Raw genomic sequence first — 14,291 nt, 5'->3', positions numbered from 1 at the left:
TTCAATGTTTAGAGAGCTGCTCTGCGCAATGACATCAACCGCAAAGTAAAATCACAGCAATCATGACAAAACTTCCCTCCGTCGGTAATGAACTCATCAACATTTACAGAAGAGTCAGATCTGAGTCCAACATGCGCTCTTCACTTTCAAACAGCAACAGATTTCAAACCACCGAGGACGGCGAATGTATTCACTCAGCCGTGTCGTTAGCTCCATCTGCGAGTGGTGCATGTGAGGGACCATTGTGAACCTTTCGCCACCTGTGAGAGATGATCTCAAGCCATAACTCATATTCTGGAAGCCCATCAGCTTCTAAAGCGGCGGAAAATCCAGCCCTGTCTTCTGTAACCCCGGCTTTAGAGCCGCCTGTGTTTCACTGTTGATCAAGCCCGGTAAGAATGCAGAGAATGCAGATAGCATTTCACAGTCAGTGAGGGTCTCCATGTTACTGTATCCCCACATTATAAGAACGGAGCTTACCATGGCATCTTGACACTTTGGCCGAGTCAAGCAAGAAGAAACAGCGGCTTGCCCACTCCTCAGAAACTCACAAGGTGCCTGAGCGGCGGTCTTCTGCCTCTTCACCGAGAGCAAGACTGAGTGAGGAGGAGTCCAGGTCTACCACTACATTCACGCAACAGAAAAAAAAAAAAAAAAAGGTGTGTGTGTGTGTGTGTGCGTGTGCGTGTGTCGCTCTGCTGCTCTTCACTTTTCTCAGAACAGGAACAGCCAAACCCCCCCGGAGAGGAATCCAGTTCCATTCATCGGCTCACGTTTCTCTAATCAATGCAAAAACATCACGCAATCCCTATTGATCATCACAGGCCTATTGATGTGCAGCAGCAGAGCCTCCACAGTGACACAGATAACACAGCATCTGCTCTCTTTTTGGGACTAAACAAATGACTAAATAAATGAAAATCCAATTAAGATTAATGATAAATCAAACACCTGCCAGTTTGATTCACCAGAGGAATAAAATCCCCATCAAAAAGAGCTCTGTGACTAAATAACTGATAAAAAATAAATAAATAAATAAGCCATGCTTATTCAGCCTGCTTATTCAAGTTATAGCTCTTCTATTTGATTTGAACCAACTTCTAAATGTTTCAAACCAGAAAAGGAACTTTACACACACTTCACCTCCTGTCGAAGCAGAAGAGTTCATCTCTCAGGACTGACCAGCTGACTCCAACTCGCTCCGCTCAAATTAGCGAAAAGCCTTCATGAATGTTTTTCTCACGGCCTCCAAACACTTCAGTCAGACACCGTGAGCCATGAAATCCCCGCTGCTGTTATCACTGTGTCTTATCAGCTCTGTTATGAAAAAAGAAATCATGATGTGTGACAGATGATTTGACAGGAAGTGATCTGATACAAATAAATAATAGAGGTGTAGTAGGAAAACACTCCATCACTCCGAACATGATAAAGCTGGGGCTGCTTGCCACACAAACTGTATTTTTCTTGTCTTTTTTTTTTTCCTCCTTCATTTCAAGCATTCATATGTTTGCATTTATTCAGGGTGTTTGTTTACATGTAGTGTGAGGGAGCAGGACGCAGAAAACAGTCAACTGTCAATAGCCTGGGTAAAGATGAGGTTCACTTTAGAAACTGTGTACAAAAAGTCCCTTTATTTTACACATTTACAAACTCCCAACTGTCAGCCTCATTAAAGAAATAATGATATGTATTTGTATTTCAGAGTAAAAGTTAACTACTGAAGCTGGGAAGTAAAATAAAACTACTACTCTTCATACTCAAAATGTGCTGAAGTAGATACAAAAAAAAAAAAAAAGATCAATTGAGCCCTTAAACAACTAAAAAAAATACTTATATCAAATATTTATGGATATTTGATGTCTGTATTCCACAAAATGTAATTCTCCACAGTAAAAAGAAAAAGCTGGGCCTGGCACTGGACTTACCCAATCCACGAATAAACAAACAATTTAATCGATCAAATAATTCAGTTACACTTCCCAGGGGGACAAAAAGGCAGAGTCCTGCACGTCCGCGTGCACGACACGCTTCAATTACACTTAACTCGCGCGCACACGCTTCTAATTAGCACAGGTGCGTCACGAAAAGGGAAACGGAAAAGAAAAAATAAGAGTGCGTAAGAAAAGAGGAGAAGTGTGTCCGTGGTTGTTGGATGTGTGTTGTACCTGACTCGGGCAGGTCATGTCACCTCCGCGGCTGAGCAGCAGCACTGAGCGGCTGTCTGCGGCTGAGTGTCTCCGGGCTGCAGAGCTGCTGCTGCTGCTGCTGCTGCGGCTGCTGCTGCTGGCGGCGCGTCTCTGTGCGTCCTCGTGCGTCTGAGCGCGCCGTTTAACTGCACCGCGCGCCGCAGCCGCACCGTGCAACTCCTCCTCCGGCGCGCGCCCCGTGGCTAAACCAAACACCTCCACCCGGCAGGACCCTGGGAGCGGGGTCAAATAGACTCAAGCAGGAAATATTAACTAGTTTTGATTTTTCTTCTTTTTTTTTCTTCTTCTTGTGATATCTCAATGAATTGAGCGCACGTGAGCCTGCTCCGGACAGATGGTGAGAGGAGTCTGTCACTGGGGCAGTTCGGGGTTTTGTTATTGCCCGTGTGCCTGTGTGAAGTCCAGGAAGTGTCAGAGGCTCTAGTTTTGTTTTTGTTTTTTGTTGTTGTTGTTTTGTTTTTTGTTTTTTTTGTGAGGGTGCAGTGTAGAAGCGACATCCTCACCTGAGAGCGCGCCAGGTGAACGCAGACTGCACGAGGCTGGTTTCCACTGCTGATGAATAAGTCAGAGGACAATAGCAGCGTGGCGTCTGTGGCAGAGATCACGTAACCCTGCCCAGCTGACCTTTCAGCAGAGCCAAACATTTTTATTTAAAACAACAAAGCATGCTGGAGTACTCGTGTTGGGGAGAAATCCACCATAGCTCAGCTGTAAAGTGCATTAAGCTCGTGGGTCTTATTTTCCCAGCATGCCTCATTTCCTCTTTATTTTCATGCAATTGACAAACTGTATAAAGTGAGCATTTATGTAATTTTAAAAATAGATTTAATGGAAATAACACGACCAATAACCATCTAATACTAATAACAAGCTATTTATTACTAACTTGCCTACTTAATTTCACTTTCAAAACAAATGTAACAACACCATGATATTAATTTACAGTTTAACTCTCAATGTTCAAAGGTTTGCAGCTTTGCTTAACTTTTAAAATGCAATTTATTTATTGGAGTTTTGCTGATGAAGAAGCGTTAATCACTTTGAAATGTAGGAAATGTAGAGAGACTTTGAATATTACAGAAGACCGGATGCACTGACTAGATAGGGGTTGACACCCCCCCCCCCCCCCCCCCCCCCACCACACACACACACACGCACACACACACACACACACACACACACACACACACACACACACACACACACACACACACACACACACACACACACACACACACACACATAAACACCTGTGACAAAACACACCCTGCTAATATTGTTGAAGATGAATTTGTTGCACGTCCTTTGACGGGCCTCCAGCCATATTTTCGACTTTCACTGTCAGCGTGAACAATAAATAAGAATGAATTGTAATCAAGGGTGGAGAATTTAAAGTATTGTTGGCAGGTGGGTTCTGGGCCAATATACCGGTATAAAAATATTAGGAACAGTATTTGTGAGGATCCACAAACGACACATTAGAAGAGCAAATCATGTTTTTTTTCCCAGAGAGGCTCCAGAGCCGCCTGCCCTCCTTCTCCACCTGTGATTTCTGTCTACATATGGAATAATGTGAATCTTGCACCTCATCCGAAGTTGATTACATGCAGCGCACGCTGCATGAAGATCGGGGCAGATATTTATTTCAGTATCTTTCTTCCCCTGTCTTGCGTCGTGCGCTCGGTCCACATTCTCCATCATTGAGTGACTGCCTCAGCTGGACTAGAGCAAACAAGCAGCTGACAGCACCACCACCTCCACTAGAGGGAGGGCTATCTCACAACAAGCAGCTGCATCAGAGCTACACTTATTTATTTATCTATCTTCCCTGGGAGATAGTGTAATTCTTAAAGTGAATGAATGACAGTCGGGACAGTGCCAACATCCAGGGGCACAATAGAGACTCCACCGCATTTACTTCTGGGTACAAAAACCTATCCATTACAAACGTGTAATTATTGTCCCTAATAGATTAATTCATGCTGAAAGATAGAAATGGGTTCCAGGCTATTGATGTAATCATTTCACTGAGGAAATTAAGTGACATTAAAAGAATGATATTGTCACCGTGAAAGTATCATTGATTCTTTTCGAATGCAATTAACTGTATTCGAAAATGGGACCTGCACATTGAGCTGTGCAAGGAGCACTGAGGATCACTTCATTTGTGAGAGATATAAAGACCAAATTATCCCATCAAAGAGAAAATCTATAAATGTAATGGCACGGCGCTTCAGCACTAAGGAATGACAACAGCGGTCCTGTTCAGTTCCCCGAGCCTTAACTAGAAGTGAGCAGCTCTCGGTAACCCGGAGGACGATCATCCTCACACTGAAGGAACGGAGAGTTTAGCAGTTCACATGTGAATTATTACAACATAAACAATTCCCTCCTAAAAGTCCACTGGCTGTGAGTCAGGCAGTAACGTCACTGAGATACCGGCGTTATAAAGTTCCTAATAAAGTGTGAATAGAAAGTTAAGATTGTTGGTACTTTATTCAGGTTTTTCTTCATGTTTTGTTGAAATGAAGTTGCAACAATTAGTCAATTCATCAATCAATATTGTTCTTATCGTCGAAGAGGCAACTTTTCGTTTAGTTTTGTTATTTTTAACTGGAATTTAACTTGAAGGAGGCTGTTTTTAATCTGTACTTTTAACGTAATGTTGACTAATTATTAAGAACAAAACCAAAAGTGTAAAAGGTTAAAGAATCCAGAAACAGAAATCAAGAGTCCTTTTTATTTATTTTTTTCCTTTTTAAATCTACTAGCATGAAGTTAAACATTACGACATAACTTGACGCAAAAAAAAGTTGCTAAGTTCTGAGTTATTTCACGCTCAGTGAGTGAAAATTTATTTCATTTTAGACATTGAAGGCAGTAGTGAGTAGATTTAACTGTTTCGTTTTTCTGTCTTCTGTTCGTCTTTTGTATCTGTAAAGTGACTCACAACACCACCTTGAGGCACAAAGTGGTATTACAAGATGGAGACTGTTAACTTCTACTTACTTTTTGACAAAAATGACATCACATACAGAAGCTTTAAGAACACATTGAGGCAGTCTGAACTTATGCTCCATGCGTTTGTAATAGTTTAACAGGAGAGTCGTTCTGTAGAACAGAGGGTGAATATGTCTAACCCTTCCATCCCCCTCCCTACAAACCACACCGTGTTTTCAACTGCTTCTACAAATCAGGTTTAAACACGTTTTAATGAAAAGAGAATAAATGCTCATACTACATGTTTGTTACCATCACATTTCCTATATATCCAACATTGTTGTGGCTCTGACTTTTGCATGTGCTCTTTGGTTGACTTTGCATAGCGTAGTTGTGCAGAGACTTTTGATGGATTCCAACAAAAAGCATGTTTGTGCAGCAGTTGCTGGTCCACAAAGCTCCATAACCCAATTACAGTGTTGGTAATCCAGTGAAAAGACATTCAGTGAAGAGGCAGCGAGTGCAGGCCGAGAGAGGGGGGGGGGGGGACACAAAACATATCAGATGCAACTCCTGATACGACGTCCGAGCGTCACTGGAATCGGGCATCAATCTCTAGTCGTGGTCAAAGATGCTGCATAATTCAAACCCAGACATTTTTCTTTGCGCGATTTAAACCGAATCAGAAAGTCCTGAGCTTGTTTCCCTCCACCTGCTGTCAGCCACTCTCCGTCCCACCCTCACCCTAAATTTCATTTAGGAGACATCTTTCTCCTGTTCCCCCTCGCTCTCATGCTCTCCACATTGCTGTCTCTCCCCTCTCTTTGAATTCACTGCGCTGTAGCCCTTAGATTTACTTGCCTAACAAATATGGACAGGGGACCTAAGTGGTTTTTGAAATCTTCGAATGGACTTTGGAGTGCCTGTGCTGTGCTGGGTGACAACAGTCTCTCTCTCTCACTGTCTAACCCACCCACACACGAACACACACACACACACCAGGCGTTTGTGTCTGTGTCTGTGTCTGTATGTGATTGTGCGTGTGCATGCATGTATATGGCTTCCCCGAGCTCTCGCAGACTCTGGGAGATGGCAGCGTGAGGTGGAGCGGCAGTCTGGAAATGAGATAAGGATGTCTGATTCATAGGATCTGACAGGAAATCTATACTCTGCAATGTTTATAATCCAGCCATTACTACACAGCCGAATGAAAGAACAATAATCCAATCATTTACTCCATATTTACCTGAGGCAGATTCTCGGCTTTAAAAGCAAAGTGCACCGCGCGGCGACGGAGGCTGTAAAACGCCTGGTGTGGGCGACGGCTGCAGCAGGGCAGGAGAGGAGGACATGGAGGGGAGGAGGACATGGAGGAGAAGAGGACATGGAGGGAGGAGAGGGGGACATGGAGGGGAGGAGGAGATGGAGGGTGGGAAAACATGGAGGGGAGGACATGGAGGGGAGGAAGACATGGATGCAGGAGAGGAGGACACAGGGAGGAGAGGAGAGGAAGACATGGAGAAGAGGAGAGGAGGACGTGGAGGGAGGAGACGAGAGGAGGACATGGAGAGAGGAGAAGGGGACATGGAGGAAAGGAGAGGAGGACACAGGGAGGAGAGGAAGACATGGAGGAGAGGAGGACATGGAGGTAGGAGAGGAGGAGGACATGGAGGAGAGGAGGACATGGAGGTAGGAGAGGAGGAGGACATGGAGGAGAGGAGGACGTGGAGGGAGGAGAGGAGAGGAGGACATGGAGAGAGGACATGGAGGGAGGAGAGAGGAGAGGAGGACATGGAGGGAGGAGAGGAGAGGAGGACTTGAGGGGAGGTGAGGATGACATGGAGGAGAGGAGGACATGGAGGGAGGAGAGGAGAGGAGAGGAGGACATGGAGAGAAGAGAGGAGGACATGAGGGGAGATGAGGATGACATGGAGAGAGGAGAGGAGAGGAGTACTTGAGGGGAGGTGAGGATGGACGGTCCTCCAGGGAGACGTATGTCTGGCGGAGCCGGGGTGGCTCACCTGTGTGAACTCCTCGGGGTTAAAAGTCAGCCATTACTCATCATTAAGGCCTCGCTGATTTATGAACAAGCAACAGAAGGGAGTTTATGAAGGGTTCCAGAGGCAGGAGTTGTATGAACAACATTTCTGAGGAAGAGCTTTGACTGTACTCTGGCAGGGTTTTTATAATGAGGCCGCGTCGTCTTTAACAGAGAAGCCCATACAGGTAAAGAGGAATTTTATGGAGGGGGTTTACTTATCATAGAGTCTTTCATGGACAGTATGAGCTTCTCTTCATTGTGTACGAGGGGGGAGGTTTATCTTATTTGGAAAAGTGAAGGGGGCCTGCCCTTATCTGTCAATAAACAGTAATTAGATTTTGTGGCCGATAGCGTCGATTGGTTTCTAATCTAGCTGTCGCCCTAGACGCGTGTAATTAAAATCCTGATTGATAAAGGGGCAGAAGCCCGCCCACGCCACCACTTTACCAGACCCTACCCCCGACCCCTTCAAAACACAAACAAGGGAGAGATATGAAAGAAGGCCTGCGGAGAAAACTGCACTTCATATTGATCAGCTCTATCTGCCTTCCTATCGATGCCCTTTTCTCACAATGGAGGGGCCGGTACAAAGGTTCCCCACGTAAAACTTCACAGCTAATCATTCAGCAGATGGTATCGTCACGTGAGCGTCGAACACACGTTCTCATAAACAGGTGTGTGCGTGCAGAAAAATAAGAAAAAATTTAAATATGCTTAATGAGGGAAAGCTTACTGTGTCTGTAATGTAATCAAGGAAAAAAACACCCCCGAGGCAGAGAAGAGATGAAAAAAGGTGCATTTTATCTATTTAACTAATAGGTCTGCCGACACAAGAGTAAGGGCCAGACACACACACACACACACACACACACACACACACACACAGGTGAATGTCAAATGTGCATGGCGCATTAGACAAATAAGGTGGTACCTTCAAGTCGGAGGACTCCCGCAGAGAGGAGCCGGGCTGAAAGATGTTCAAAAACACCGCCTCTGGACTTCACTGTCATCAGGGTCCGTGCAGACAGACGAGCTTGGGGGGGGGGGGGGGGCTACGTGCTGTCGAAATTTGAGAGGAAACAGGCCGATGTGAAACAGTGAGAGAGGAGAAAGTGAAGCTTTAAGAGCTTCTTGTTTTACCTGTAAACATCTTATCGTGACCTCAGAATGCGACCGTGACGGTGTGAGAGGGGAGGATAATCTGTTTTTACAGCGTTAACATTTTTTTTTTTTAACCTGCAGGATTTTCTGTGCTGTGCGGACCAGGAGCGGAGGCACACCGCCGGCCTGTGACCTTTCCTGTCTGACACTGGTCACCTGCTGGTGCGTGTGAGGGCCGACCCAACGCCGCAGACGATAGCTGCACACGCCGCCGCGCCTCCCTCTGCCCTACCACCGCACGTAAACTCACACACAACACCACAGCCACTGCAGCGCGGGAAAAGTGCCTGCGCTCACTCAGCAGCACACCACTGCTCCCACATTAAGAACATATAAATTACTAGTGTGTGTGTGTGTGTGTGTGTGTGTGTGTGTGTGTGTGTGTGTGTGTGTGTGTGTGTGTGTGTGTGTGTGTGTGTGTGTGTGTGTGTGTGTGTGTGTGTGTGTGTGTGTGTGTGTGTGTGTGTGTGTGTGTGTGTGTGTGTTTAGAGGGGGTGGACTTTGTGGAAAGCGCCGGTCCAGTGCTTAATTTAATTCTTAATGGAAGGTAACATTTCCAAAGGAACATTTTCATTGGGAACATAATAACCTTCCTTTCTCACTCTGTGGGGGAGATTGAGATTGATAAATGCTGGCAGAGCGCTGCCAGTTCATGCGTTCAATTGATTAGTCCTCACTAAACAGCGATTAATACATATTTACCCAAACAAAAGGGAAAATAGACCCATAAAACGGTACCTTTTCATGTAGAATTACTAATACTTACACAGCATCACTATAAGCTTCCAAGTGAGTGAATTGAAACTGTAATGTTTAGATGACGTCATTCCTAGGTTGCATTTTCCTATCATGTGTCATTTTTGAGAAGAAATCATCATAAAAGAGGCTTGAATGAAGTTCCAAACTGATATTTAGGCCACATTTCAAGTGAAGATGCATCGTTTTTTTTTTTTTGTTTCCGGAAAGTTTCACGTTTCTAACATTTTGAGAACAATATCCATTTACATGGAAATGGCAGAAATGCTTAAAACAATGTAGTTTTCATGTTGAGCTGTTAACAATGACAGACGACCAAGTTGGATTGTTATTACGGGAACTGTCAACTATAAACTACCGTGTTCCTGGAGAATACGGACTGGGAGTCATGACACCCTGGAGGAAACATTGTTCTTGTTGTCCGTCTACTGAGCATGTGCAGAAGAATTACGGCCGTGATGTGCATTCACTGTAGCAGCATTTCCACCGTCTCCGAGGAGACGGAGCCCGAGCGTTTCAGAAACTTTTACTTGTACATCTTATTTCTAGAAGTTCCACCTTCGGAGCCATTTTTAAAAAGTTGCCTGTTCAGGCTTCAAGCACCATTGTAGTGTAAATGGACCCCAAAATGCAACAAAGGTTTTATGTTTTCACTTGAAACAGGGTCTTAGTTTATTGACAATCACATTTTAAAAAGTGAGGTTAATAGAAATGCAATAACGACAAAGTACAGTTAAGAAATATGCTCCAGTTAAAAGTTATAAATGTAAGATGTTCAACAGTCACTAGAATTTGTCATCAGACACAACTGACTCCTTTCATGCTTCTTGTGGTATTTTTCTTTTTGTGTTGTTTTCCATGGATCACCAAAGCAATCGATACTACCTGTTTTGCCGACATATGGAAAGTCCAGCGTTCAGCCAAACATTAGTACTTAACATATGTGTGTTTAAGCATTATTTGGGTAAAGTTCAACGTGCGAGTTAGCAGCTCTGGTTTATTTAGATTTTAAAGTCTTTCACTGACAGTTCATTGAGCTGGTGTATTCCTCCTCGTTAGCGAATTACTCTGAATAGACCACATATTGAATGTTAAAGGCTGCAAAATAATACAATCTCATTTGTTGTGCACCTCTGATGACAGTTGGCTTCATGTCCACAAATTTTTCTTTCAAATATAAATTTCTTTGGGGCCTTATAACATTTTCCAAATTGCACCAATGCACTAAAACAAAGGAGAAAAACCTTAGTTGTTTGTGAATCAGTCAAACTATTTATTTAAGCATCTAAACCCAGATTCAGCTGAATCGTGGTTGGCATACTTTTCTTTGTGGTAACAAATCCTCCTTCAAACATTCCACCAAAGAACTTCTAGTTAAAATGATCAAAGTTCTCCCAATCTTAGATTATGGGGATGTAATCTACTGGTTTTCAGTTGACCCACCTGGTAAAATAAAGGTGAACTATATAAAACATGCATTCTTATTTGTGATGTTTCATTCTATTATAATCAACAGAATGTGTTAATAGATTGTTTTTCCACTTTACATTCACTCTCACATACCGTGTATTTTTTGTGAAACAGCAAAGTTAGGTTAAATAGACACTTTCTTTTATTTTCCTTGAGTTTTTAAAAGCCTTATTTAAGTGATTATAAGCATATTTGTATGACATAATCTCATGAGTTGGCTTATAATAGAATAACACAAACCTCAACACTTCAAACTAAATATAATGTCACATTATGCAACAACCATTTAGAAAGCATAATGTTTTGGTGTGTGGTGCCTTTCTGTGTGTGTTTAGGGTCATTAAGGGTTTTAAAAGTTGTAGAAAATGTAGGAAATCTTCTCCCTTGGATTATTGGAGGCTCCTGAAAGTTGTGTACTTTTTAAAAGTGAATCCTCTGTGATCCAGTGTTTTATTTCTCCTAAGAAGTCTTGAGAAGAAACTTTTTTTTTTACCCTTGACGAACTTGGAAGAAAAGCTGCTGGACACAGAAAACCTTGTGGTTTTGTGTGACTATGTGATTGGGGATGACATCCTCCGTTTTGATTCTTCTTAAGATTGTCTCCTCTCCTGATAATAAGGCCGACTCCCCCCGTGGTGCCACAACAGTGGGGTGACCTTGTTGCCGGGGTGCCATGTGTCACAGTGGGGGGGGGACCCGGAGGGAGAGGACGGGTGGACAGATCATCTCCCTGCATGCCTGCCACCATGCCACCCCCCCCTCCCCCTCACTACTCCCACCACGAGCCCGGTACCGGGGTGGCCGGAGCAGGGAGACGAGCAGCTCCAGGCTCCGGAGAACATGACTCCAATTAAGCCGTAGAAGCTCGACTCAACGCTCCACTGCCTCCGCAGCCCGTCGTCCTCGCCATGAAGACACACAGTCAATGAACTCTGTCAGCACAGTCAAGATCATCGTCACTGAGAGAATTCCATTGAGCTCCAGGAGCCAAATGAAGGGAATAAAAAGGACAAACCGTGTCACGCAATGCAGAAATGAGCCGACTGTCGAATTATGATGGTCGTAGTTTATATAAAAATGCTTGTGAGTGATATCAGGAATAAAAGACCCGACCTGGAAAAGGCAACAACAATCGTAGCCTGCGTCCTATTTTGAGAGGCCCGCAGGAAAACGCAGAGACTTAAGCTCACAGTAATAGATGGGAGCGATTGAAAGGCCTCGTTTTCCCCTGTGATTAAAAATGTATGTTGCCACACGCAGCCTTTGGTGTGGAACTCTCCTGGAAAAGGAGCTGGTTAATATTCAGGCCCATGTCTGGCTAATGTCTTAAAGTGATAAATAGGAGGGGGGTTGCAGCCGTTTGATTGTTCTTCACAGGCAGTCTGGGAGCAGCAGCACAGGGGGATTTAAGGTGGAGGAATCCTCTCAAAGCTCCTCATTCATTCACTCTCAGACGCCCCATCATTAATTGGGCCTGTCGACATGACTCCTCTGTACCCAGGGCCACTGGCAGCTACTATGGTGGATGAGCTTTTTAAGACAGTTCAAAAGAGTCCTTGCCTCATGAAAGGCATTCAAATTACATGAAATTGCATTCATGTCAAGCCTCGCAGGCATATTCATACAGTACACTGGCATAATGTCTTGTTCCGTGCCCTGCATATCCGTGGGACTATATAATCATCCTCCCGGGTGTAAATCACACACTAAGGAGTATGCTTTACTAAATATAAATACATAATATGTCATTTTTAAACATATACACTAAATACTTCACTGTACAGCCATGTAACCGTGTATGCCACTTGAGTGTAATGCAAATATAGCAATCTATATTATGGCTCTAATTAAAGTTATGGGCATATTATACACAAGAGGACTCGTTTACATGAGCCTTGGCAGGCTGATAAACAGCAGAAACACTTTTTTCCAAACGTCATACAATAAGTACACAGGGCTCAGTATCATCGATGGAAATAAAAACTTAAGGGAGTCCCAACTGCAAGGAAACCTATATAATCATTCAATAACCTCAACGTTTGAGTATATAAATGCCAGTGGCACTGTGTAAATGAAATGCATAAGAGACTCAAGCTAAACGGGGGGGTGAATCACAGCGAGGAGCAGCAGATACGTCCCGTTGGCACAGTTTCCTCTTTAACAGTTATCTCTCTGTAAGTATAGCTATGCAGGACAAGGTGAGTCCAGCCTTCAAAACTTTGTGATCTCCACTGATGGGTAAGTCGGAAGGTGATCGCAGAAGGTGGCCAGATTTGGTTCACAATGTCAACCATGTGATACCTTGGTATTTATAACCATTAGAGGCCGTATATGTGTCATAAAGTACAGTGGTTTCTTTTTCAGGGTGGCCATTGGCCTACTTCACTTCCATCCAAGTGGCTTTTTTTTTTTTCTTCAGTCAAGCACTGATAACCCCGACTCCAGGCCCCGTCGACACGACATTTTCAAGTGGAAACGCACAACTTTCCTCACCTTGTTGCTGTTTGTTTACACTGATGTGCTCGGAGCCACGGAAAAAACAACTTTTTGAACGTTTCCAGAAGTGGAACTTATCAAAAACGCTCTCTGGAAATGGGGAAAACGCAGTTTTTTCCTAAAATGCTGCGACTGCGAATGAGCACCACAGCCATGTTAAATAGTTCTCCTGCACATGCTCAGTCGATGGACAATAACAACATTTCTTTCCAGAGTGTCATGACTCCCAGTAATTGTAATGATCGCAACTCATATGAAAATACTCCAAATGACTGAATATTGGAAGTCTGCCTGCTGTTGAAGTTACACACTATGTGTGTATGTGTCAGCTTCTTGCGTGTCGCCGTTGCCGTGTGGATCATGTCGAGCACATTGCCCATCAGTAATATTAAATCCTACCACTGACATTTAAAGAGTGAAACTTAACGCGGCAGTTTGGTTGCTTTAGAAACACACGGATCCCGCGCCCCGGCCGGCCCGCTGGAGATGACCTTGCATATTTAAGTTGCAGAATGTTTCACAGCCTCTGCGGTGGGATCGGCTGCTCCCTGTTTGCTTGCAGCGAGACCTCACACAGAGCCGCCGCTGCTTCCTGCTGTACCTCTTTGTGTCTCAACCTGTGCAGCCCTCCAGCTGTCATCATGTGTCTTTTGTCAGACCAGAACTATTCGCAGTCTCACTCTTTACTTATTTCACTATCTTTTGCAATCGTTCGGTATCTTCCCATTACCCCCCCACCCCCCACCCCCCTCCCTGTTGTGGAAGTGGTTTCTGTTATGGCAGTGGGAAGGCTACCCGCAGCGGGAGAGATCCTAATTAACAGGCTATTCATTTGTGTGGAGCGGAGGGCTCCTGCTTTCTGAGCACTTGTTTTATGGTGGCGCTAGGGAGCCCTGTCCAGGGATTTGGAGGGGGATAATTGCCTTTGCCGCAGGCTGCAGTAATCTGGTCGGCTAATTCATTATTTTAATAAGTTAGCTTCTCCTCGGGGGTGTGCTAGCTGCGCTGCGCCTCAAACCTTGGTGGTGCACCTCGTTATTGTGGCGCTCTTTTACACCGCCGCCCGCACGGGGTTAATAACTGTTATTAGCCTCTCTCCTCAGCCTGCAATTTCTCGTTTAACTGGGGCGATTCAAACGAAACCTTTGCGAGCGTCTAATAATCAACCTCTCTGGAACCAGGGGTAATCCCTATGAAGGGGTCTGCACGGTGGAGAG

General features: G+C 44.4%; 1 protein-coding gene across 1 annotated transcript in view; it reads right to left on the bottom strand.

The window, feature by feature from the left end:
• esrrb (estrogen-related receptor beta) overlaps positions 1–2,338 on the bottom strand; it is a 44,968-nt gene extending 42,630 nt beyond the window's left edge. The window contains exon 1 of the mRNA XM_080480957.1: positions 2,169–2,338. The gene's annotated coding sequence lies outside the window, so the exon portion shown is untranslated. The remainder of the gene's footprint in view (positions 1–2,168) is intronic.
• Positions 2,339–14,291: the final 11,953 nt, after the last annotated feature.

This window comes from Lipophrys pholis, assembly GCF_963383615.2.
Source record: "Lipophrys pholis genome assembly, chromosome: 14".
Lineage (NCBI taxonomy): Eukaryota > Metazoa > Chordata > Actinopteri > Blenniiformes > Blenniidae > Lipophrys > Lipophrys pholis.
The sequence above is the reverse complement of the archived record's forward strand: the minus strand, read 5'-3'. Positions and strand labels throughout refer to the sequence as shown.